Genomic DNA, 25346 nt, shown 5'->3' on the forward strand with positions numbered 1-25346 from the left:
TGCTATTTATTTACATAGCACCATTCTTGAGTGTTATGGTGCTTAACAAAGTTAAGCAGACAAGCCACAAACATAAACTGTGGCCATTCAGAAAAGAGACAACTTCAAATCAGATTTTAAAGCAGCTGAGCTCAGGGGAGAGCTTTCACCATGTGGTGCACAAAAATATGGCACAAGGAGGTAGTTTGAGAAGCCAGAAAGGAGCTGGGCAAGGAGAGGAACCAGAAGCAGTCAAGTCTTCATCCTGACCCAGCTATGACTGCAGCATCTCTTCATCCATGCACAAGGTGCTTTGATGGGCTGTGCTGGGGATTGGTGTTACTGGGGCAGAGCACTGCAGTGGGCTGAACTCTGCTCCTGCTCTGCAGAAAAGAGGTCTCACCCTCTGTGCAGTGCCTGTGCCAGGGTGAAACCTCATATGGAGCAAAGAAGACTCAAGGCTCTCAGTGAGCCTCTGGGGCAAGCTCTTCTTGGGAGTTTGGGGTTTGCTTGTTGATAATTCTCCTTATGTACATACAGTAAAATAGCTGCATGTTCAAAACCCACATTGGCTGTGTGCATTTGGGAGCACGCTCATCTGGGAGGCACAGGGTGGTATGGCAGGGGGGTCCTGAACTGGAGCCCCCAGCTTCTGCCAGCTCATTCACTGCAGCATTCTGTGCACATTATTGCAGCTCAGGGACAGAAACAGCTGCTTTCCAGAGCAGTGCACTGCTAGCAGTGAGAGAGAGAAGGAGCTGGGCTTTGTCCCATGGAGATTTAGTGTTCATACAGCTATTGACAAGTGTACTGCAGACTAAACATGACCCCCCAAATTGAAACCACAAGCTGTCTAAAAACCACAATTCTTGGAAAAGCTAAGAAAGGGGGAGGCTGCTTCAGATTCCCTAAAGAAAACATTTAGGAATAGGTACTGGAATACTGTGCACTTGGAGAATGGCACGGCTGTATTTTTGGTGAGGACAGGAATAGGACAGAATGCATTTGAGTTGAAAGGGAGAAGAGAAAGTCTTCAAACATATACTGGTCTAGCAGTTCGTACTTTGCAGCAATCATGTCCACAAAGAAAAAAACACTGACTGTTACCAAATGAGGAATAACTGAGTTATAACTTGATCCAACCAAGGAATCCCAGCGGGCAGTGCTTTTGGCCGGGAGATTCGAGTGGGTGGCTTCCTGACAGCCTCCCCAGCCCCCAGCTGCCTCTGCCTGCCCCGAGAGGGGCTCAGGTAGCACTGGACCCACTCTGCTCTGTCCGTCTGCAGCATAAAGCTTCAGTTTTAAAAGCACATCCTCAGCGCTGCACTGTAGATCAAGCTGAGAGATTTAAGTCCTTGTGAATCCCTATGGGGGGGGGGGGAGGGGGAAGCAAGATGGTTAGATTGAACTCTAGTCCTGAGAGCACTTCTGGGTGCCCCCCCTCAGCTCCGCAAAACCAGCAGCAGGAGAAAATGCAGGGGATGCATGGCTGCAGCAAAAGCATGGGATGCACGGCTTGCATGGGAGGAGCAGCCGGCAGATGTTGGGTGACGAAGCGGGCAGGGCGATGTTTGGGGAGCAACACAGGTTGCTAGAGGAGACCGAGCCCGCAGCGGCGGCCGGGCCGCGTTGCTGTGCGACGCAGGGAACACTTCCCAAACCAAACAGTGCCAGCCCCACCGGCCCCAGCGCGCGCCGCCAGCTCGCCAGCGCACTAAATATGTCAGCGGGTATTTTCAGCAGCCCGGGGAGGATCGACAAATAATGTCTTTGCTATAGTAACTGAGCGGGGGGGCTTCAGGGTGTGGGGTGTTGTGGGCTTTTCTTTCTTTCTTTCTTTCTTTTTTTTAAATCATTATTACAGAATAAATGGATCGAGAGCCCGTCAGTGGAAATGCACAGGAAAGGAGCTTTTTTAAAAACCTCTTTTTTTAATTTGTTTTCTCAAATATTATTAACCTCTTTTAAAGAGAGTGATCATCGGTCAGTCACCATGCTGTGACTCCTGCTCTCTGCCCAGAGAAGCCCTGCACAGCACTGCACAGACACCGGCCTCAAACACAGTCCCTTTTCCAACTTCTTTTCACTTATTGATATACTGTAGCATTATATAGATATATTATAGATACCAAAACGTTTCCCAGCAGTTTTCAGTCCCTTTAGAGCAGGTTTGCTTTTCCTTGTGGTACCTGGGGAGCCCAGGCTGCAGATGGGACATCAGTGCTCAGGAGGCAGTGTGCTTTTTGGGTGTCCTCTGCTTGATGAAGAGGAAAAACTCACCAGCAAGATCTTTTCTTCTAAATCCATGAACAGGGGAAACTGATTTAAACTATTTCCCTTCTTTTATAGGAACATTTGAGGCAACGAACCATAAGCAAAGATTTATAAAATCTCACAGGATTTTAAGCTCTCTATGGAAGTGAAGAATGGAGGCTGGCTTCCATTGGGCTGGTGGAAACAGGCCATTGTCCTGGGCACAGCGGTACAATCCAAAACATAAAGGTTCTGCTGTGCTTGCTAATCATCCTTAAGGCTACACACTGCTGTCACAGGCTTGCTAATTCAATAGGAGCAGAATTTGGGCAGAATTTGTCCCTGCAACCTTGTAATAGGCACTGGCATCCCATCAGCTCACCTTCACAGTGCCTAACAGCAAGGCTTATCACTGCAGCTGGTGGCTTCCAAGTGCAGGGTGCTCTCAGCATTCCCTTTGTAGAACGTTCCTCTGGCATTTATCTATTCCTGGTATGGTCCTCCAGGGCACTGCAACAGCACTGCACTACGGCACACACCTCTCCAAGGCAGATGCCCTGAAAATCAGAAAAGGCTCAACCATTGGATTTCACAAAGTCCTAGTATTGGGTATGTTTTACGTAAGGTATTTCAACAATTCTGTTCATTATTTCAAGACCTGCTTTTCAAACTACTGCTGACTTCAGTCTCCCAAGCACACAGCCTTCTAGCACTTGATTGCTTGCACCTCCATCCCACAGGCCTCCTGCCCTCCAAATGGGAACCCTGGGAACATTCTGGAACATTTCTGGTGATGAGAAGAGAGACCTGTGCCAGAGCCAGGAGCTGAGCATAGCCTGGCACCTTCAAAATGACAACTGAAAACTAAGAAATGCCAGAACTTGAAGAGTCTCCCCAGCTGAGGAATAAAAAGCACACAGTTTGCAGCTATCTGAGGTGAAGTGGGAGCATTTGTGCTCACTGCACAAAAAAGTGACCTCAAACTCCTTACCACTGTCCTACCTACCGCCTTATGGTAGACCTCAGCACTGAAGACTCCAAGCTGCGTGAAATATGGTTTAAATGAAATATGGTTAAAAGATGCTTTATCACTGCAACATTTGGCCAAGGAAAGGACTTCCACAGATGCTCCTGGCTCAGAGGAACATCTGTGCCCCCAGCCTCCTGATAGCTCTGGTCTCACTCAATGTCAAGAATCCTACCAAAGTTACCCTACCCTGGCACCAGCCCAACACCTATCAGCTCAGATGTAAGACCTGCAGCCATGAAAGAGCGACTGTTCTTACTCCTTATTAAGATGGGCAAATTAAGCCCAAGACTTTTCTCTTTCCATTCCTTTCTGCTAAGTGCCCTCATTCCTGCCTTTAATATGCTAAAAAGTTACCGCTGGGATGAGGAAAATGCATTAACACTGAGAGCTGACACCTCTTATCACAAGTGAGGATGCTGGTGGGGGTTCGCAGCTCAGTTGCTGGAGTCCTGTTACTCCCACAGAGCTGAACCATACAGGAAGAAGCTTCCAGCTTTCTGACTTTTACTGAAAAAGCACAAAGAACCCAATTTCAGAAAGTCACTATTCAAACAGTCAGCCTTCCTCATTTGTATCTCCTAGTGGTTTTTAACGCACCCTTATTTTAGGGCATTTCTGGCCTCGAGTGTATTCACAGTCGAACACTATCTGAACCCTCTCCCCTTCCTTTTTTTCTTTACCCTCCCTAAGAATCCTTCTACTTTTTGCTTTCCAGAAAATGAAACCCACATCCTCTTCTTGCAAGAACGAGAGCAATGCTAGGAGAGCTAAGTGTGACGGCAGGAGCTATTTCCAGTCTATATAGCATTTACTGCCTATGCTGAGCAGTATATTGAAGAGACATGAAATGGTAATGTTCTACAGACTGCTGGAGATACAGTCTCAAATGGAAGGAAAACAGCTTTGAGAGATTTTTGCCCATTCCATCTCCAGAAACCACACAAAACTTTAACACCTCCCTTTGGCTAAAGCTTTCTGAGTTACACTTGAAAAACTGAAAAGGAAAACCAGATGGGGGGTGTGGGGGGGGAACAGATAGTGATGATCCAGAGCTAAAATATCCATTAGTGGCAAATTCCATCATCTCCTCCCCCTCCCCAAAAGCTGTGAGGGTCAGATTCCACCCACAAATGGAGCCACGGGCTGCAGGCTCACCCAGTGAGGCCTTTTCATTGTGCTGCTTGGCTCCAGGCTGCTAGGCAACCCGAGCAGCCGCTCAAATCGTATGCATTAAGTATTAACTATTATTTCATTCCTTTCCCCTTTTGATAAAAAGGCAGCAACCTCAGTTCCCAAGCTTTTCTCTCTGCAAAGCAAATGCTGGCTGGACACAGCTGGAAGTGGGGTCAAAGCCACATAAGACCCCCAGGTTTCTCAGCCCCACAGGATGCTCTAAACACAGCTGCTTTGGATGCATAGGATTTCCAGCACCTGGCATTAGCCACCTACCCCAAGTGCCCTCCTTGGGAGCTCAGTGCTCAGTTTGCTGTGCAAGGAGATGCAGGCAGCCTGGGGAGGAGATGCTGCTCTGTGCTGCCTGCACCAAGACTCAAAAGCCCTGAGTTCAGGTTAGTGCCCAGAGGGAAGCAATGCAAACACTGCAGCCAGTCAGGTCAGAAGAAAGCAGCAGTTGCCACAGTGTGTAGAAGCTGCAGAGATACTTCAAGTCTGCAAAAAAACTGGCAACATATTCCTACAAGTCAACCATATGACTTTATAGTAAACAGTAAGCACTGATATAACAAAACAGGGTAACTGCTCCTGGAGGACACTGGTACCATGGGAGTCACTTTCCATATTACACAGCAATTTAGATGTAAGTGGCTCATATTTGAAAGGCAGTAAACTATGACTGAACAGTTTTATTGTAGGAATATGCTATGTTAATAAGTGAGCTAGTAAAAACCAAGCAGTAGAAGATAAAAACTGTTCTTCTTTGTACGAGTTTCTTTCATCTCTGCCTAGGACATCTCCCAAGTCCATGCACAAACACCAGCTCATGCCTCCATCTACAATCACTGGTGCAGCTCCTCCCTGCCTCCTCCTGTGCACACACGGGAGAAATGCAGCAGTACAGAACAGTGGAACTGTTCCTGAACCAAAAGAAGTGTTACTTTCACTGTCTTCTCCCCACTTGTGACAGATATTTTAAGTACTCCAAGCTTGCACGAGCAGTGCAGTAAGGCCCTCTCATAGCAGTGTTTGAAGCCTTGGTGTACACAGGACTGCCCAAGGTCCTGCACCTCCCTTTGAGGCCTTGTCCCTTACTACACATCAGTGCTAATACACCAACTGCTCAAGAGCCTGGTTTAAAACTTAGGTGACACTCCTGCATGGTGATAACCAGAACCCTTTATAGCAAAGGAAGGTGTCATTAATGACAGCAACATCTCAAGAAGAACGATGTGCAGAAGTTCTCACCTGTAAGACAAGGGCAAGGCAAGCAGGAGCTGACTGTGCACAGCTGCTGAGCTGGATGCACAGCGCTGAGCCCAGTGACATTTCTGAGTAATTACTAAACCTTAAGATCCATTATAATGTTAATTCGCTGGCTAGCTGTTGTGTAGCAGCGTAATTAGATGTTGTGTCGCTGAGATACAAACTGGAAGGAATGCAAGGAATGCCACTGCTTAGGGACTGGGCACTGCTGGAGTGGAGCCCACGCGGGATGGTGCAGAGCTGGCACAGAGCTGGCACATCCATGCACCACCAGGCTGTGAAAGGAAGCCATGCACGGAGCAGGGGCTGCTCTGTGACCTTCCTCTGGGCCACGAAGGCCTCACTGCACAAATATGAGCTGGCAAGCAATGCACTAGGCTGAGCCATGGGGTGTTGTCAGGTGAGTATCCCTAGACTCTGGCCCCAAGGCAGAATTGATACAAGGGTACCACTTGGTATGGTACTTCGCATTTCCTCATTCCAAACAAAGAAAGTAGTATCTGCCACATCTGAGAGCATCCTGTTGATTTATGTCACTATTTTAACTGAAGTTTTCAAGTTAAATCTTTCCTTTGATAGAAGCCAGAGAGAAAATGTTTGTTTTTCAAATTATGAAACATTTCCTGAGCTGGGGATGCACTTGCAAGCAACAACAGTGGCCTACAGCTGAGGATGATAAAACCTTACAAATATTAAAACAAGTTTCTTTATACATGGCTTTGCCTTATTTCACAATTAAGAGAAGGGTGCTTTCCCCCCACCTCCCCCCCTATTTAAAGAAAGGAACCTAATGTCACAGCATATTTGGAACCAGAATCAGCCACCCTTTCATTTCTGAAACATACCTACTGAAAAGACTGTCAGATTTGATACAAATTTTCCTCCACTAAATGAACTGGTTAAATGAAAACTAAACTGCGGTTCCTACAGCTTTGTAATAGTAAACTTCATGCAACAGCTTTGTGATTTGCAGATGGAAATGTGGAAGAGTTTATCCATTTGCAGTCTAATGCAAGGACAGTTACTCTGCAAAATAATATTCCTTAAGCTGTCAATAGTATCTAAATTATATAGAGGTGAAGAAACATATCCATCTGCTCTGAAAAGGAAAGCTGTCAGCTGCCAGGAACAGAGTAACAACCCTCCTAGGGCCAAATAATCAGCACAGCAAACATCAGTAAAAAAGGTGAAGTGACATTAGCAAAGAAAAATGTTTTCTAGGAATACTTCCTCAGTTAAAAACGCCAACAGCATCTTACAGAGGAGCATACTGTACACAGTGCAGCATTTGACGAAGGAGCACGAGAGGCAGAGTGAAAAGCAATACCCCAAACATCACCGCTTTCTCCTGGGAGATTGCAGGTGGTGGTGGATTGAGCTGACAAACCAAAGTTACTGACCATAAGCACCGCAGTTGGGACACCTTCTTATTCTCGTCCATGTTTCAAATGGCAACATCTTGCTGAGGCTCTGTTCCACAGGGAGAGATGCTCAGCTGGGTCTGAGGGTCTGTGCTATGCCACTGTCACCAAACCCAGGCAGCAGCCGGCACGCAGCCCTTGCCCATGCCCACCTGAGCCCTTGCCTGCACACTCTCCGTCCCCTGTCAGCAAGCTACACAGATTTCAGTTCTTCAAACCAAATGCGATTGCCACGGGGAGAGGAACTGGGGCTCTTCTGCCGGTCCTGAAGGAATGTGGAGCTGCCTGGGCTGGCCAGATGTTTGCTAAGTCACTCAGAACCCAGTTAACAGTTCAAGGATCAACAAAACTTATTATTGTTCCAAGCAAGGCCAACCTCCCTCATAGACACCACAACGGACTTCTATATCAGAGCTGGATAAAGCAGTAGCAGCTGCTTTGTGCCTGGAGCAATCAAGAAGGTGCAGGGATGTTGCCTGGAAGACAAAGCATGCAGAAGCCCAAGTTCAGTACTGCAGATTGAAGTGCTCCAGAGCTATCCAATAACACACCCACCCCATCCTTTTTCTTTCTTTCTTTCTTTTTTTTTTTTTTTTGCAAAAAGCACGTGGCTAAAAAATAGTGAATTCCATCGAGTCCTCGGCAACAACTTTTCCTGTATTCTGCTGAAAAGAACAATGAAGGTTTGTCATTAAGTGAAGAAGAGGGAGCTCAGGCTGAAGCATTAAGAGCCAAGATCCTGCTCCTCTGTGTGGGCTATTAAGCTTTCAATGGAGTTTTTCAATAGGAAAGATTGCACAGGTGGCTTGATTAAATCACCTCAACCTCATTCTCCTGTCTGAGCTGTGCAGCTTAAAAAGCATCAGAGGAGGCAGTCAGCACTCATAGCTTTCAGCAGTACTGAGCAGTTTCCTTTTTTTTTTCCCCTTTCCAAATTAGGAATTGTTTGACTATTGACCCATTTCTGCTCTCCATCGATTTTCCCTTCATTAACTGAATTCCATAAACCATTCTTTAAAATCAGAAAATATGTGCTAACACTGATCTCACCATGGTCTGAAGCATTCATCCCCCACAAGACAAAGAAGAGAAAAAAAAGAGGTGGGAGGGGAGAGGACAGGTTGGGAAGCATTAATTACAGATGGGTTTTGGCACCGTCAAATGAAACACCAGTTCACTGTTACTTGGAGTATCAGGCTGGGGTTTCTACAACATCCATACTTGACCCTTTCGTGCTCCCTGACTCATAGGTCTCTCATGGGCCATGATCTGAAGGTATTTACAAGACAAATGTGCTTCAAACAAGTTGAGGGGTTTTAAAAAAGCTTGCAATACCTCCAGAGCCTGAGTGCAGCAGGTAGCCAGCAAGGGCCCTTGCACCGCCAATTGTAAAAGCAGAATGACTTGTTGCCTTAAAAAGCAGTTAACCTTTTCTGGCTCAGTTGTGTATTGGGATTTGGGTGGGGAATAGAGGGAAGAATTCCCTCACTGAAGCCAGATGGAATTCCAAATCTAGGCAGCTTAGTCAATGAGCTAAGGGGAAGATGTCAAAACATGCTTTCCATTAACGTAATAGCAGAAAACACAACGGGCTTGAAATACTATATACAAACAATTACCGTTCTGTGAACAGAACCCATGCCAATACGAGGGATTTTATAACCATAGTTAGTTTAAACTAACAGCAACAGAGTTGTAAGTCAGCAATATGGTATTTTATTCTTAAATATTTGCTTGGGATGCTACTTGACATCAGACTTCAGTCAAAATAAACATCAGTAAGTGATATGTTATGTGATCCCATCTGCCTATTTCAAAGGCAAAAAAGTAGATTTCATTCAGCCTGAATTTCCAGGTTCAATCTTCCAAAAGACAAAGCTCAGTTTTTCTCATTTCACATGACGTTTTCAGAGAGACAATTCAAAAAACAGACTCAAAGAACACTACAAGCAGTTTGTATTAATTTCACCAAAAAACACTGAGTCCTTTTTAAAGCTACAGCAGTGATGCTTGTATCCACTTGCAGAGAACAAAAAACCAAATCATGTTTGCAGCCTTGGTCTCCTGCAAGTGTGCACACGTGCGTCCCAGCGAGAGTTTTGTTTGTGCTTCTGCAGAGATAAAACACTGTTGATATAAACTCATGGAATGGCATCAGTACAGAGATTACTTTACCTTCCAAAGCAGGTTTTCAGCACGCTGTTGTCCCAAAGGAATTGCAGAGCCAACTCCCTGTGCCCAGCTGAGTAAGACTGCTGGTGGTGGAGGGCAGGGCAGACTGCAGAATGAAAATCCTGCCCTGCTAAGCCATTATGAGACCCTATTATTGCATACCTTCTGTAACTGATCCTGCACTTTCCATTCATCAGCACATGCTACTGCTGATTTGGGGGAGAAGTACACTTCCAGTGAAGAGATAGCAGGCTCAACCCTTATCTTAACTTTCTGGTACAAGCTACTAATTTCCATAAACCCCTTTTTTATAAATACATTTTTCATAAAAAGAAATAGGTATAAAAATTTCATAAAGGCCACCAGCTGTCATTTCTTCCCATCTTTCAGTTTGCTATTAGGCCAGGATGGCAATAAGCCAGAAGTGTAAAGTAAAAATATATCCATACACAATTCCCTTTTCTCCAACAGAAGCATTGCATAATGTTTAGGCTGTGTAATTCAGTCCTCCCTGTATATATGTGTGTGTGTATATATATATATATATGTACATATATATATATATATATAAAGAAAGCAGTGAGGAATCAGAAGATGCATTCACACTGTGTAATGTTCCAACATCAGAATGCAAGTTCAACCAAATAGCTGCCAAAAGGAAAGCTATGACAAAAATTCCTTAATAATAGAATAATAAGAGACTCTTCACCAAAGTATTAAGTAATTCTTCTGGGAACATGAATAAGAATTGCAATGTATGATGTATTAATTCAGTAATTTTGTGGCACTTAAGAAAAGAGCTCAAGTGTTAAGGACAAGAGGTTAGAATACAGCTGGAAAAATTCAATCCATAGCATAAATTGTCTTTTAAAATGTGCAGTGAGAGGGAGTGTCACTGAAACTATTTGGTGCTTCTCATCAGATACTGCAAACAGAACGACATGGAACAACAGTTTTACCTCTCCTGTAGTTCATGCTACCAAATTTGTTAAAAAGTTCACTTTCTGACAACGTGCGTTCACCTGGATTGTAAAGCAGGCTGAAGAATCACTTATTGAGGCACTTCAGCAAAACCTTGTCCAATCACTCTTTTCCCCACAAGCATCTCTCAAAGTAAAGAATTTCTAAGCCCCATCTTGTCCTCTTTTCGTGCCCAGAACATGTCTCTGAGCATGCTTTCAGCATCTTTACCAGCCAGCATGTTGCTCCCAGAAAAAGACAGGTATTGAGTTTTTCCCTTCTGAAACATGGAAATGAAAGCACAGAGCAATCAAAGCAAGGTTTCCCAAACAGGCTCAGAAGTACTGCTAGATGCAGAGCCTGGAGCAGAAGATGGAAGCTGTAGATCAGAGATGAACCTGTGCCTCGTCACATGGTCCTGTAGGGGAGCTTGAGGTGGCACAGCTCCTTGGGAGACCCAGTGAGGGCTGGGTCTGGGGACAAATGTGGAAGATGCATCCTTCGGTGTGCTGTTCTCTGCAACTTCACTGCATCATAACACATATATATATAAATATGGATACAAACATATGCATATATCTCCTCAAAGAGCTACAGATATAGCCCCGGGTCTGAATTAACACAGATTCTGTTGACAGACATCCTCAGATGTTTTGATATTTAAATCTCTCCTTTCAGTCCTCATTAAAGTAGTGGTGATTAGCACTTTTTACTAATAAGCTATGAAGGCATGCTACGTATGGAGCTAGACACAAAACATGTTTGCCCAGAGAGCAACAGCAGGGACTTAAGAACTCCTGAGCACTACAATACAATGCATTGGGATTTTACAGGTGATAGTAACCATAAAACCAATGCAGAAATGTACCTGGTTCACAGCTTGTGTTTGAGAGATGTCCCCTGCTTTGCTGCAATCAGCCACGAGAATGTGGGAACAAAAAAAAAAAGGGCACTGCCTGGCCATCAGTGAGCATTCTCTAACCTTGTGGGCCATGAAGAAGCAGAACACTGACTCCTACAAATCACCTCCAAAACATGGACTTGCAGTTTGTATATTAAGCGCCAATAACAGAGTCTGTGACTCTGTAACACAACAGCTCATTCGTCCCTGAAGGTAAGGGGAGGTTTGCTCTCAGGGACGCTGATCTCCATCCAGCAGGGCTCTGTAGCTGAGCCAGCCCGAAGACGTTCGCATTCTGGAGGCCAGCCCTCGAAGACACATCAAGCTTTTCCCTGGTAACCAAAGGCTGTGGCTACAGCCGTTCCCCCAACAACCCGGAGGATTACGCAGCAGGCAGTGGATGAGGCACAGCACTGGAATGTCTTGGACAGGGACTGCAGGAGGTTGCTGGGATGGCAAAGCATGCTGCCAGCATGAAATCATTAACCCCCATCCTGGTTATAAGGCAATCCTTCCTCTGCCTTCCCGTGGAAGCTCCTTGGGGCAGACACCAGCCCTGCTGTACGTCTGCACAGAGCTTGGATAATGTGTTCTCAGATTACGCCGGGGTTCCCGGCACTGTAACAGCTCAAACATGAATGGTTTTTAACTGATACTGGAGAATAAGTCTGAAAGAAGTTACTGCTACTCAGTTCCATCTACCTCAAGCCAGGTTAAATATGGAACTGACACGAAATTTCAGCATCCAGGTAAACCTCTAGGAGCACACTTTATTAAATGCTACAGCAGTGTTAAGTATGGGTTTTTCTTTAATTAAAAAAAAAAAAAAGCATTCTAACTAGTGTCTAGATTGGGAAGAACAAAAATGTCAAAACCAGATATCAAAAAGCATTTTTGGTGCTCCAGTATAATTTGAAGCAGTCGTTATCTAATGGTCGCAGCACACAAGACAACACTCTGAAATGTAAATATGTAAATTTATCAGCACAGCAAACAGAAGTCCTGGTCCTCTAACTGCCTATTGAGGCTCCCATCTGGTAAATGTCTTCTGGTTAGGGTGTCGGGAGCAATCTCACATAAACTATTGTAGGAGGTGTTTTTCTTACAAGGAAAACATCTACAGCACCAGACCTCAAGGCCAAACCACGGGCAGGAACAGTGCTGCTTTACAACATCCAGCTCAGGTCAGGGGCTGCAGGCTGACAGCCTCAGCAGGTGAGAGGAGCTCATGTTGTAGAGAATGAATATCTGCTGGGAAGAGGTAAGCTGTGAAGATTAGCTTGGTGACCAGAAGACATTACTTCTCTCATGATCTGTACCTCTTAAAGAAATACTTCCTCCCAAGATTGGTCATTTAAAGTAATGAATATTTGAGAAGATCCACATTTCATCTTCTTCAGGGGGAAGAGGGTGTAGGAGTAAACACCACATAAAATACTTTATTTAAATGCACAGGCTGCCTATAAAGTAGAACCAGTCCATATGCACTCACATCTACCCCCACATATCACATCCCAGAGAAGGATTTCAGATTGGTTTCTGCCTGTGCCTTCCAAGACAGCTTAGGGCAGGGGGGGAGAGGAAGGAGAAATATATCCATGCACAGAGCACTGAGGTTACAGCACTTACAGTGTTACTAAAATGCTGCCTTTCCCAGCACATGAAGGATGTTACCTGTCAGCAGGAGGCTTCTTCTAAAACCTGCTGAACTCCGAGCATCACACACTCAGTACGGATTAGAAGAAGTCAGATAACCAACACATTCCTCCAAACAAGTTGAATGTTTGACCAGCTGTATGTGGTGAGCTAGAAGTTATCCAAAATTGTTGCAGGGTTGTCGTGGTGGCAATGGGATCTTAGGCTAGTACTAAAGAATAGTCTAAAAACAACTGACCAGCTGGCAGCTAGAAGGTTGTTTGCTTGTAATCACTCCACTTGCACTTCTTTTTCCTTTTTCTCTCCTTCCCCTGATGTTCCTCCAGCAGTAATGCCCTGAGCAGCGGTGCTGAGCTCACACAGAGCCACTGCTGAATGCACCTCAGGGTTGGCAGCACGCACAGCAGCACCTGTGCCTCCTGCTTTCACTGTGCTTCAGGCTTTGACTACTCAGGAGTCCCCCTAAAAGGGGTGAAGAATTCAGACATCCTCCCCTCTAGGCATTCCCACCAACCAGTATTCTCTTTGTGATGACTAGAAGCTTTGGAAAGTCTAAACACCCCAAAGATAGGATGAGAAGTTGCTGAGCCACAGAAGACAGGCAAACACCAGGCTTACCAGCACGAACAGCCACATGTTGTCATTTGTTCTGCATGTGAAGCCAGAGAAGAACCACCTTTAAGAGTTGAAGAGATCTGCAGAGCCTGGATTGTTACAACACCCACTGATGGACAAAGTGGTGCATCAGCACAGGGTACAGGTCCAGTCAATGCAATTTTTCCTTCTTGCTGAGGACTTCCTCCAGCAGAGTATTGATTTGCAACAAGAAAACAAAGACGCTGACTCTATTTTGTATTTGCTTTGTACAGTCGTCACTGGCACAGCATCCTGTGACCCCTGTTTCTTTGAAAGCAACTGCAACAAATTGGCAGTTGCCAGTTTCTTTCAAAGCTTTGCCACTAGGACACGTGTGCAATGCTGAGACTTCTTTGGCGTTTGTTAAACTCTGAAAAAGAAATTCTTAATTTTCTAATAGAAATCTCACTTAGAGGAAAAGCACACTCAGCAATCGCCTCTGAACTGCTTTTCAAATGCCTTCATCTGGCACTTCTACAGCTCTTAAGTCCTGTATAACATCAGACTAATAAAACCAAAACAGTTCATAAAGCTCTCTTTGGGAAGAGGCTTGCTTCGGAATTCTCCCTGTAAATGCCATGTTGGATAGATGCTGCCTATACCTGGCATGATAAGCAAGTTGGATCTCATCGGGTGAGGAAGACTTTCAGCCACTGACATGAAGTTACATGTCTACACCAAACAAATACTGTTTTAGCAAGTCAGCTGAATGATGCACATTGTATCACAAACATGGCTATCATTCCTAAATACGTGGCCCAAAGCTGAAGGTGCTGGTTGTTTTTCTCTGTTTATTTGGAAATAGTCTGCGTAACAATGTGCATTGATGTATCTCCATGCTATCTGTGTTATGAAAAGTGATTGTTTGTAGGTAGTGCCCTTACAAAAGGATTTCTCTTTGCTCAGTGTATTAAAAGGTATGTGGCTTGTGCTGAATGCATTTTCATTATCTATTTATGTATTTATGGCATAATTAGTTCACACATTACTTAGACAGAGACAGCCTACCACAAGCAAGCCAGCGCATTCTTAGACAATAAGGTGGATTTGTGAATGTTTGAACACAGGAATAAAGCACTGCCAGCACAAACAAAACAAACCACCTCCTCTCAGAGCACGGATCATACAAAGAAAGCCCGTGTGCATTTCAAACAGGAGAAACACAACCCCACACCTCGGGGCTGCACACACACTGCTCGGGCCCACAGGTCAGGCTGCAGCTGCCCAGTGTCCGGCGTTAACGGTGCTGGCATTTGTTTCATGGGAGGGAAAGGGGGAAACTGGTTTAAATATAACTCAGCCGCCTCCAGCAGAAACTTTGGCTGAGCAGGCGGCTGTAAGATAAGCCTGTTGAATCAGCACTGCCCTCCCTGTTCTGTGACTGTGCATGCTGCAGGATGCACTTAGATTTAGAGCATTAAAACAGAACGGGGGAAATATGCTAAGATGCATTAAATCAGCTTTGTTTATAGGCCTGTATTAAAAGCAAAACCATGTTCTGATTCAACTTAACAGCTGTCAATGCTCCGAGGTGTTACAAGTATGAGACTATTTAAAGACAATGACTGGCGCCATCTATTTCACTTTGATGGAGCCAGGAAAAGCTGCGCTGACTGAGGCTTTAAACTGACATTTTGTCACAAAAGGTGTAGGAATGGCAACAAGTGCAGGACTGACTTTTAGGGACAACGAATGCTCTCCACTGAGGAAGCACAAGAAGGATGCGGAGCTGATGGAGTGGGTCCAGAGGAGGCCAGGAGGATGCTTAGAGGGTGCAGCACCTCTGCTGCAGAGCCACACTGAGGGCTGGGGGTGTTTGGGCTGCAGAAGAAAAGGCTCCTGGGAGACCTCACTGCAGCCTTCTGTGGTCTAAAGGGGGCTACAGGAAAGCTGAGGAGGAACTCTTTATCAGGGTTGCAGTGACAGGACAAGGATAATGGCTTTGAATCAGAAGAAAGTATCCTTAGACAAGATATTAGGAAGAAATTCCTCATCATGAGGGTAGTGAGGCTGTCCAGAGAAGCTATGGGTGCCCGATCCCTGGAGGTGTCCAAGGCCGTGTTGGATGGGGTCCTGGGCAGCCTGATCTCGTGGGGGGCAAGCAGCCCACAGCAGGGGTTGGGGATGGGGGTGCTTTAGAGTCTCTTCCAACACAAACCATGCCATGATTCTAATTTACCCCAGCAGACATGAAAGACACGCTGCATCTATCAGTGCTATCAGAGGTATTAGCTGCTTGTGTCTTCATAAATTACAGCCTTAAATTACCATTTCACACTCACACAAGCAGAAGGATACAAGAAGTGTATTTCTGCTGTCCCATCATGCAACTACACATGCACACACATATCTATCTAACACACAAGTTAACGCTGACTCTCCAGACCTCACTCAGCTTCAAGTCTTAGGGTGGGAGCTCTTTCCCTCCCACCCTGCTGCACTGTCCCACGTCACTCTGGGAGGCTGCACCTTGACCTGCACGCCAGCCTTGTAAACCTATGTGACAAACATACAAAAAGTCCTTAGAGAGGGCAGACCACAGGGTGAGGATGGATTTACTGCCCTGGGCTGTAGCCACAGCCACACCATTTGTTTCCTCCTCTCCAGCACTATGTGTCCCTGCTGCTGCCCAGCCTTAGGATTTCATGTTCTTGGGCTCTTCCACAGCAAACAGGGCTGGCACGCAGGGCCCCAGGACAGGGACGTGGTGCCACAAGAGGAATTCATGAGATGTAAATGGCACAGCGGGAAATGCAAAGCAGGGACTGCCCATGGGAACCACTGGGAAGTTTGACAGACCTGGCGTTCCTCCGTAGCACTGGATGCTCCTTATCAGCACCCTTGGATTCACTGGTATTTTTCCCATTATGCAGAAGGCAAGTAGGGACAAAGAAATTCCAGCTGTCAACCCTCACTTTTGCATGTGTTTTTGCCCCTCAGGCCAAGATCCTGCACTTACACAAGGATCCCAAGTTCCTTCTGGAAAGACTGGCATTCCCAAGCCCTGCTGTACAGAACAGCTCTGAGAACCCAAACTCTCAAGGCTTAAAACAAAAAGCAGAGCACACTCACAACCCCATGCACCTAAAGGCAAAATGTAAAGTGCACAGCAAGATTCAAACTAACGTCATACCCCTTGGACAGCAACGTCGAGTGCTAAGGAGACAGCTCTTTTTCCTCTCTTGTTTTTTAAATACGATTTTCAAAATGAAGCAGCAAAGCTTCCATGGGAGCCCCCTATCCCAGCCCTGATGTCAGCATCTGATGCCACAGCTCAGTCCTACGAGGGGATGGGTTTATCTTGAACTCAAGCAAACCCTTGCAAGAAGTCAAACAGAGCAGAATGAGCCTCAGGTTGTGGGAGCTTTACGTTTTGATTGATTTCTGCTTTCTTTCTTCCCCCGCCCCATGTCAGCAATGACTCTGTGTTCTCTGAGGGTTTGTAACTGAGAGTTGAAAAGTTTGTGTTGGAGCGGATGAGAAAACCTTGGCCAACCAATGGCTCTGAAGCCGAGCGTGGTCACTTTAAGGAGCAAAAATATAAAGTGTTTCTCCAAGTTATACTTCATCCCACTTCGATAAGAACGGTTTGCTTCCTCCAAAAGCAAACCCAATAAAGAAATCAGTTTCATTCCTAAGTCAAAGAAGGGAAAGATTGAATCCCAACGCAGGAACTCACGCTTGAAACAGGCACACAGACACACACAGCCCCGATCGGGGGGGGAGTGGGACGGCTGCGGTGGCACAACGTGCTTTATTCACAGCGGACGGGACGAGCCGGGCGGGCGGTGTCCGCAGCGCGCGATACGCGGCTCCAGCCGGGACCGGCGGTGCTCCCCGCCCCCAGAGCCGCTCCCGGCCCCGGATCCCACCGCACCCTCCGCGCCCCGCTTCCCCGTCGCTCACGGGTCGGTGTTCGCCGGCTTCCCACAGAACTCGTTCGGCTCCCGGACGTTTGCTCCGGGCCGAACTCTAACGCTTACAACACGCGTTAATAAAAGAGCCCAATACATTAAAAACCAAACCAACAAATACATAAATAATTCTCCAAGCCAAGCGGGCAGAAGTTGTCACCGCCGGAACACCACGGCGGACACCCGAGGGCCGCCTCCCCCACTCCGCCCCGGAACTTTCCCTGAGGGGAGCGGAGCCCGGCGGGCGGCCCGAGACGCGCCCTCACCCCACAGCGCCCGGCCGAGGCCTCACCCCGCTCGGCCGTCCCGCTCCGCGTCCCCTCAGCAACGGGACACCCCACAGCCGGGCCCGTCCCGTCCCGCTCCGCCGCCCCTCCCTGAGAGGGAAAGCTCCAACCGGCCCCGGGCTCCGGCCGGCGCCGCTCACCTGCCCTCCCCGCTGGGCTCCGCGGGCCGCGCTGCGCTCCGGCCGCCGGGGCTGCGCGCCGCTCCCGTTGGCAAGGAACAGTCTCCAGGGCTACGGTCACTATGGCGCCTCGCGCCGGGTCTCGAGGCAACTGTTGCTACCCTCTCCCCGCGCGTCACCGCCCGGCCCCGCCCGCTCCACTGAGGGGGGGAGAGGGCGTGGCCAGCTCGGCGGCGCCGCTGGTTGGCTTACAGGCTGTCGATCAAAAGGAAGGCGGGATGTTCTAAGGATCAGCCAATGGTGGTGGGGGGAGGGCGGGGCTGAGAGTTGGCGGGCGCTTTGGCGCTTCGGCGGGAGGAGGGGGGGGAGAGTGAGAGGCGCTGTGAGGCGGGCGGGAAAAGGGCGCGACGTGGGGCCGGGGTGACGGGGACAAGATGGGGGGAGAGGCGGTGCGGCCAGGATGGGTGTTAAGGTGATTGTGGGTAATGAGGGTGAAAGAGGGCGGTAAAGTGACGGGACTGAGGTGATGGGGACAAGATGGAGCTGAAGTAGCGGGGATAATGAGGGGATGAACTGAGTGGGGATACTGAGGTGACAAGATGGAGCTGAGGTAGTGAGGGCATTGTGGGGTTGAGGTGAGGGGGGATGAACCGGGAGTGGGTGGGGACAGGAGCAGGGACAGGGGCTGTGTGGGGCTGAGGTGATGGGTGAGATGGGGTTGGGAAAATAATGACAGCATGGGGCTGAGGTGGGACAAATGGGGGCATTGAGGTGGTGGGGACAGCGCAGAGCTGAGGTGACGGAGATGAGATGGGCACTGAGGTGGTTATGGACCACTGGGGTGAAATGCCGGTAAAGGGACTGAGGTGATGAGGAAAAAATGGGACTGAGGTAGTGGGGATGGTGTGGGGATGAGGTGAGTGGGGGTGAACTGGGGGTGAGGCAGTGGGGTAAGAATGGGGCCATGTGGGGGCACGGTGGTGATGGGGACAGGATGGGGATGAGGTGACTGGGATGAGATTGGCACTGAGGTGACACAGAGGAAGGGCTGTGTGGTGCCTGGTGGAGCAGGATGATGGGTGCAGGGAGAGCACAGACCCATCTCTGCCACGTAAAGACAGCAGCACCGGCCCTCTGTCCTGCAGGTGAGCTCTGGGGACCATGGGGAAGGTAAGTGGTGGGGAGGGGCATCCCCATTCTCCCCCAAAGCGCAGACTGTCATCTACCCTTGGCATGGCACAAGGTACAGATGAGCCTGCAGTTTATACTGTGGATGCATCTGGAGGCCCCACACAAATTGGTGATCCAGCAAACTCTGTGTTCTTTTTTTTTTTTTTTTTTTTTTAGGTTTTTTTTCCTATATTAAATATTGAAAAGTTCCTATTGGCTCGTGAGTAACTGGCAAAAAGCTGGAAGCAGACTCCTTGAATTAGCTGCATTTCTGTTCCCTCACCCTTCCGCACAGCAACATTTGCATGTAAACAGGTTCTTTGTTTCCAAAGAGTTCGTTTGCTCCTGCTGCTGATTTCTCCCTACCTGAACTAATAATTCTCCATGACATCAAAATCGTTCCCATAGCGACCAATTGTGAAGTCACAAATAACAAACAGAGGATTATGGATTGGAGTGGAGTACAGGCAGCTGATGCAGACAGGGAGCAGGAATCCTGTTTTAATGCAAATTCTTTAGAAATAAAAGCAAATTGTTGTGTAGCATCGCCCCATGCAGTTGCACAGCTTCCATTTCTCACCCCAGAAAGGGCTGCATTTCTTTTGTGGGTGGAATAATATGATTGGAGTGCTTGAAGTTAGACCTGGGGGATGTGTTGGATAAGGCTAGGAACATCATAGTTTGTCACACCACACCAAGTTATCTATTTAACAACAAATGTTTCTTGATGCAGTGTTTGTCACAAGTTTTAAAGAACCAGCTAAGGAGCAGTCTACGGAACGCTTGGCTCGGGCTGAGCTGCTTCATAGCTGGAAGTCCTTACTGAGCACGGAGCTAAAGTGTGTACTGAGGAGCCATCTACTGGCTGCAATAGCTGAGAACAGCTCGCAGTGCTCTCCTTGAGCAGGTAAATTTGCAGTCCTGTCACTGCTCAGATAGCCATTTGCACGTGATTGGCATTGCAGGGCTTTGGCATACTACACTGGAGAAAACCATGTACCACATCAGTGTCTGTCTGTGGTTGGAAGATGTAATTGGTATTTTTATGTTGATGGCAGTGGCAGATATAAAACCTATGGTCCTTGGATGAGAATTGCAAAAGATGCAGCAACCTTGTTACTCTTGTTTCTGCCTGTAAATGAATGTCTCCTCTACACGTATGCTAATAGATGTTTGCAAGCATATCCTCTGTGCCTTCCTGGAAACAACTCAGGCTGGAAATTCAGCACAACTCATCAGGTGTTGTTTCCTTGAAATCCCTTCCCAGAAGAGGAAAATGACCAGGAGAGACCTGAAAGAGTTTGCTCTGTGAAGAAGGGTATTTGTAGCCTTAGGCATACATTTTTAAGTCTTGACATGAAGTCTTTGCCTCTACCATAGTGGCAGGTGTCCTGAATGCATGCAGACTGAAATGTGCTCCTGACTGTAAGCTTTATTCTGTCATACTGGAGAAGAAAAAGAACGTTTGGTAGTGCATCTCAGATTCTTCCTCTGCTGGGTGGTGATGGTCGTCTGGATACATATTCCCATAAAAACAAATCAGTGTGTACAAATCTTTCCAGGTAGTTAAAGCAACTCCCTTGGAAATGAATATCCAGTAGCAGCAAGAACCCCAGCTCCTGCTGACCACTGCGCCAGACAGACTGTGTGCCAGACGTTCTGCAAAGAGCCAAATTCTCTTGTTTTCTGTCATTACGTGCAGGCTGTTTTGTGTCTGTCCCTAAGAAAGAGATGGTGAAAGTAACACATTGCTAGTTATGTGAAGTTTTTAATCACTGTCACCTTGCATTAGTAATAGATGACAAGTTTATAGTCTAAAAGGTTTATTTTTGCAACAAAAGGGTCATGGTGATGATGATGATGACGACCCTGAGCCTGGCTTTGTGCTTCAGGTTTGGTGCAGTTTTACTTCTAAATAAGAAATTATTAGCAGAAGCACAGATTTAAAAAGAAGCAGGGATATGTCCTGCCTCTTACTGCAGGTAAGTGGAGCAGGAGTGTGTGTCAACCTCCCTGCTTCAGAGCTGCCGTGCTCTGCTCACCCAGTTCTGCATCTTTCTCTCAAGGTTAAAATCAACAAGTAGTTCAGCACAGACCTGAGCTCATAAGAGCTTTGGAGCAGAGAGGGAAGCATTCTGCTCCCCACTTCCTATCCCATTTATTTTAGCTCCAGCAGTAAGCCCTGCATAATGAAAACTGATACATGCTCAGTCTTTGGACAGTCTTTGAAAGCAGGTGCTGCCAAGGAAAACAGCATATTTATAAGGCTCGACAGAAAACTTCTGAGTTTTGTTTTCTTTTTCTCTCAGAGAAACACAGAGAAGTCACTGCATGCTCTTCTCAATGGCTGAGAAAAATCTCCATTAGACATGTTAACAGGAACAAGGAGAAGCATCACACTGACATGGAATAAAGGGTTTCACGATGATTTTTTCTGTAACGTTTTCTGAAAAGTATGTCAGAGCTTAAGCCAAGGAAGTGTGTGGAATTTGTACCCATGGAGACTCCAATAACACAGTCAGCTCCAAACCCACAGAATTATTGGTGTTGTTACCTAACGTATCAGGAACAGAGTTACTGGAAAAAGAGGAGAAAGAGATTGAAAAGGAGTGAGAATATAAATCAGAGAGGCTGAACGTGGAAGGCTTGTGGATTTGCATCTGATCTGCCCACAGAGTTGAGGTCAGTGTTCAGTAGGTTGCTGTGAGTGTTATTCTGGAAAAATTCACAGGACAATACTGTGTGTGTGAGCCTCAAAGTCATCCTGGATGCAATGTTCAGAAGTTAAAGTACTTCACTTTTCTTTAAAAGGACTGCAGTCCTTAAAGCAAGGTTATTTAAAAGGAAACTTTTACATGAAGGTGTCATTGATTAATAAACAGTAAAATAAAAAAACGAACAGGTCGTGAGAAATCATCTGATACACATAAAAATCAACAAAAAGCAGGACCTACTTTACCTGTACTTTACCTGACAGGTTTTACTCTTACCTTCTCTTAAAGCCTTGCATCTTAAACAACGATATCCCAACCTTTCCTTAGCCAGAATATGCAAACTGGGCAATTTCCCCCCTCCCCATTTCCAACCTAATTCTCACTTGCTGCAGTAAGTTCCTCCCTGTTTTTCTGTTCATGTAGGAAATGGGAAGCAGATTTACGTCTTTTTCTTTATAGCACCTGATGTGCATGAGGATTGCTCTATCTTCTCCCCAGTTCACTTGTTTTCTGCATTTTTTTGCTAAGAAAAATCCAGGTCTGTCCTACAGAAATGCTATGCAGGTAGTTGTTTCTCTTCCTGCAGTAACATGGTCACCTATTTCTGCTTAAGCAGGGTACTTTGCATTTGGTCATATTGAATTGCATCGTGTTTACTTTAGATCACTGCTCAAATTTATTAGGAGCTTAATGAAATCCTTAAGAAGCACCTGCAGTCCTTCCCAGCTCAGTTCTGCCTGCAATGTGTTGCTGCAGATCTGTTATCACTTCAGCTTTTAGGGCAGGTTTCTCTTCTGTTTTATGTCTTGTCTGGAATCTGCACCTCTGCAAGACACGTGTAAAACATTCTGATATGTTCTTACGCTTTCAGAAGTGCCAATTGTTATATGAAATCCAAAGCAGAGCTTCTCTGTCTCACCCTACCAGCAGTATCCTAAAATGCTTAATAATGCCCAGCACACAACCTTTGATAAAGCACCTTAAATACTGGAAGTTAGCCAGCTCCGTCCTGGGAGGCGGGATAATAATCATAGGGTTCCTATTTTTAATTAGGACCTGTCTGTCATTTGTTGTGTCAAGCTGGTCCCTGGAATTAATTTTCCCTTCTTTCTTGCGCCTGTTGCATACGCCATATGTCATCGCTTTCAAACTGGATAGTACCAAGGTGGATCTGCTGAATGAGTCTTGTTTTAAGAAAGCTGTGAGTGAAGAGCAGAAACGAGGCCTGGTGGTGAGGTATCATGTTTGCTGCAGTTATCTCCTACCCACAGGAGGGCAGCTGGAACACAGTTAAATCCTGTCTCATTATCGCTGCACAAAGGGACTGTTTGAATTAGTTTGGCTGAATTGAAATTCTGACCAAAAAAATAGTCTTTTTTATGACAGCAAGTGCCCTGCAAAGGTCATGTGATCCTTTGAAATTTCAGGCTTATCTGTGAACAATACAGTTTGGCAGCTGATAATGGAATACAACTGAAATTATTGCCTTGTTTTACTGAGAAAATGAAAACTTTCTCAGAAGATCAAGAAGAAAACAAAAAGTCTTTGGTCTTTTTTTCTTATTTAAAAAAAAGGAAAAAAAAATTGTTTGCTCGTGTTCAGCCTGTTCTAATGGGGAGAATCCTTATCGTTACCCATCAAACATCAAACCCACGCAGCACTTTACTATCAGAAAGCTTTCTGTGTCAAGTTCACCCGTCAGTGTCAGATTTTTCTGCTGAGTAATCTCTGCACATCTGATGTAAAATATGAGGAGTCTGAACTGGTGGCTCCATCTATCTGTTTTACCAAAGCATAAATAGCATCATCCCATGCAAGCTAAGAAGACTGTCCAAGCTAATCGATTTTTTTTAATATACACATATAGTATCAGTGATAAATTTAACTTATCAGTGATTTTAACTTGTGATGCAAATGGGATAAGTTCTATTTTCGTGGGCAGGTGGCTGCTCAGGAAGGAGTGCTGGAGAACAGTGTAAATCTCCACGCAGATACTCCTGGGGAAACCCCTTCAAGTGACTGACAGCAAACTGGAACTATGGCTTTTTCTGCACAGAGCTGCCACGTCTGGAGCGGTGCTGCACACTGATTCTGCTGAGTGAGTGCCTGCTCAAATCATAGCCCCGCGTATGTTGTCTTCTGCATCATAAATTTCTCAGTTTGCCGCTGTCAAATAAAGGCTCTCTTCTGTGCTTTTGGCTGGACTTAAAAAAACAAATATGTTGAGAGTGGATTTTCCAAGGCCATACTGGAATTTCCCAATGGCACCATAATGCACATCGTCGTCTGCCAACACACTGCCTATGTGCTTCTTCAGCACAAAAGTGAATTGAGGGCTGCACTTATTCTAATGTTACAGGCACTGTCCTGTCATGCAAGCACACCAAAACACTGCTGCTTTCCTTTCAGCCTTATCTAAACTGAGAGAAAACAGGTGAGCCTGAAAATGAGAGAAAGAAAGGGCATCCAGCCCTTCCCTTGCCCTTCCTGGATTTCCATTGAGTGGCAGCAAGTTTCACAACAGTTTGCAGCAAAATGCACAGCGCAGTAAGGGAGGCAGCATGCAATACGTGGTGTAGCTGTGCTCTGCTTAGAGAGGTGGATACTGGTCTGAGTGAGCCCAGAAGTCCTGTGGGTTTGAGCTGTACTCTGAACAGGTTGCTGGTCTCAACCTTGTGTCTTCCCCTAACCATTGTTTTTTTTTAGCATGGCCAGAAATCCAAACGTTCTCTGACCCCAGAAATTTCCTTCCAGCAGAATTAAAGGACTAAGTATATATCTGGAGTTTTATCTGCTCGGTTTGGCCATGGCTGGCTGGAAATTGTGGGCATTGTGTATTGCCATGGAAAAAGCAGTTACGCTGCCTTGGCGGATATGGGTCTGTGTGCCACACCCAGCACAGAGCGGTGCCTCCTCGACCCACAGGAACTGGGAGAGGATGCGTCCAAAGCTTGGATGTGGCCAAAGACTGTCATATTGATATAACTGAATCAATATAGTGTGTGTCAACACAGCTTCTGCATGGAGGCAACACTTAAGTAATTAAACTTTCAGTGACTGAATAGTTCTGGCATAAGATTCTAGTGGAACAGGGAAATTCCCTTCTGTAAAACATGGAAATTCCTTTCTATTGCAAGGAGTATAAATGACTCTCACTTTTCCATACAACTACAGACAGGTTAGAAGAGAGAAACAAGCAGTCCTTCGACGGAGTGACAGGGTCAGTGGGGCGATATGTCAGGAATGGAACATAAGATCAACAAAACAGGGCTTAAGTGGGGTCACCTCAGGCACGTGTATGTAAGGAAGGAAGTGCCTGCAAGGCACTTAGAGAAATCCCACAAACCCTTTCTAGAAAGTCTACGCACCGGGGTACATTTCTGAAGCCTGTATGCTAATACAGGAAATATGGGAAATAAACGTGGGGAGTTAGAGATACGTGTGCAGTTGCAGGGCCACAGTCCTGCTGGGATCACAGACATATGGTGGGCTGGCTCCCACAGCTGGAGTGCTGCAGTGGGGAGAGACAACCCTTTTAGAAGGGACAGGCCAGGAAGCAGGTCATAAGAAACCCAGGTGGTTCCTGCAGTGTGTCAACAACAACTTCCTCACCCAAAGAACAGAGGAGCCACTGAGAAGAGGTGCTTTGATAGAGGGTGAGGTCAATGAGCATCTAGTTTATATTACTGCTTAGT

At 46.3% G+C, this 25346-nt stretch overlaps 1 protein-coding gene across 13 annotated transcripts in view; it reads right to left on the minus strand.

Moving 5' to 3' along the window:
* RFX2 (regulatory factor X2) overlaps positions 1-17941 on the minus strand; it is a 54863-nt gene extending 36922 nt beyond the window's left edge. For 12 of the 13 annotated variants that reach the window (XM_015299842.3, XM_040653655.2, XM_040653653.2 and 9 more), the window contains exon 1: positions 17789-17941. The gene's annotated coding sequence lies outside the window, so the exon portion shown is untranslated. Of the gene's footprint in view, positions 1-2614; positions 2790-17788 lie in introns of all 13 variants that reach the window. The other variant, XM_040653647.2, reaches the window with a different exon arrangement.
* Positions 17942-25346: the final 7405 nt, after the last annotated feature.

Source organism: Gallus gallus, chromosome 28 (assembly GCF_016699485.2).
Source record: "Gallus gallus isolate bGalGal1 chromosome 28, bGalGal1.mat.broiler.GRCg7b, whole genome shotgun sequence".
In the NCBI taxonomy this organism is placed as follows: Eukaryota; Metazoa; Chordata; class Aves; order Galliformes; family Phasianidae; genus Gallus; species Gallus gallus.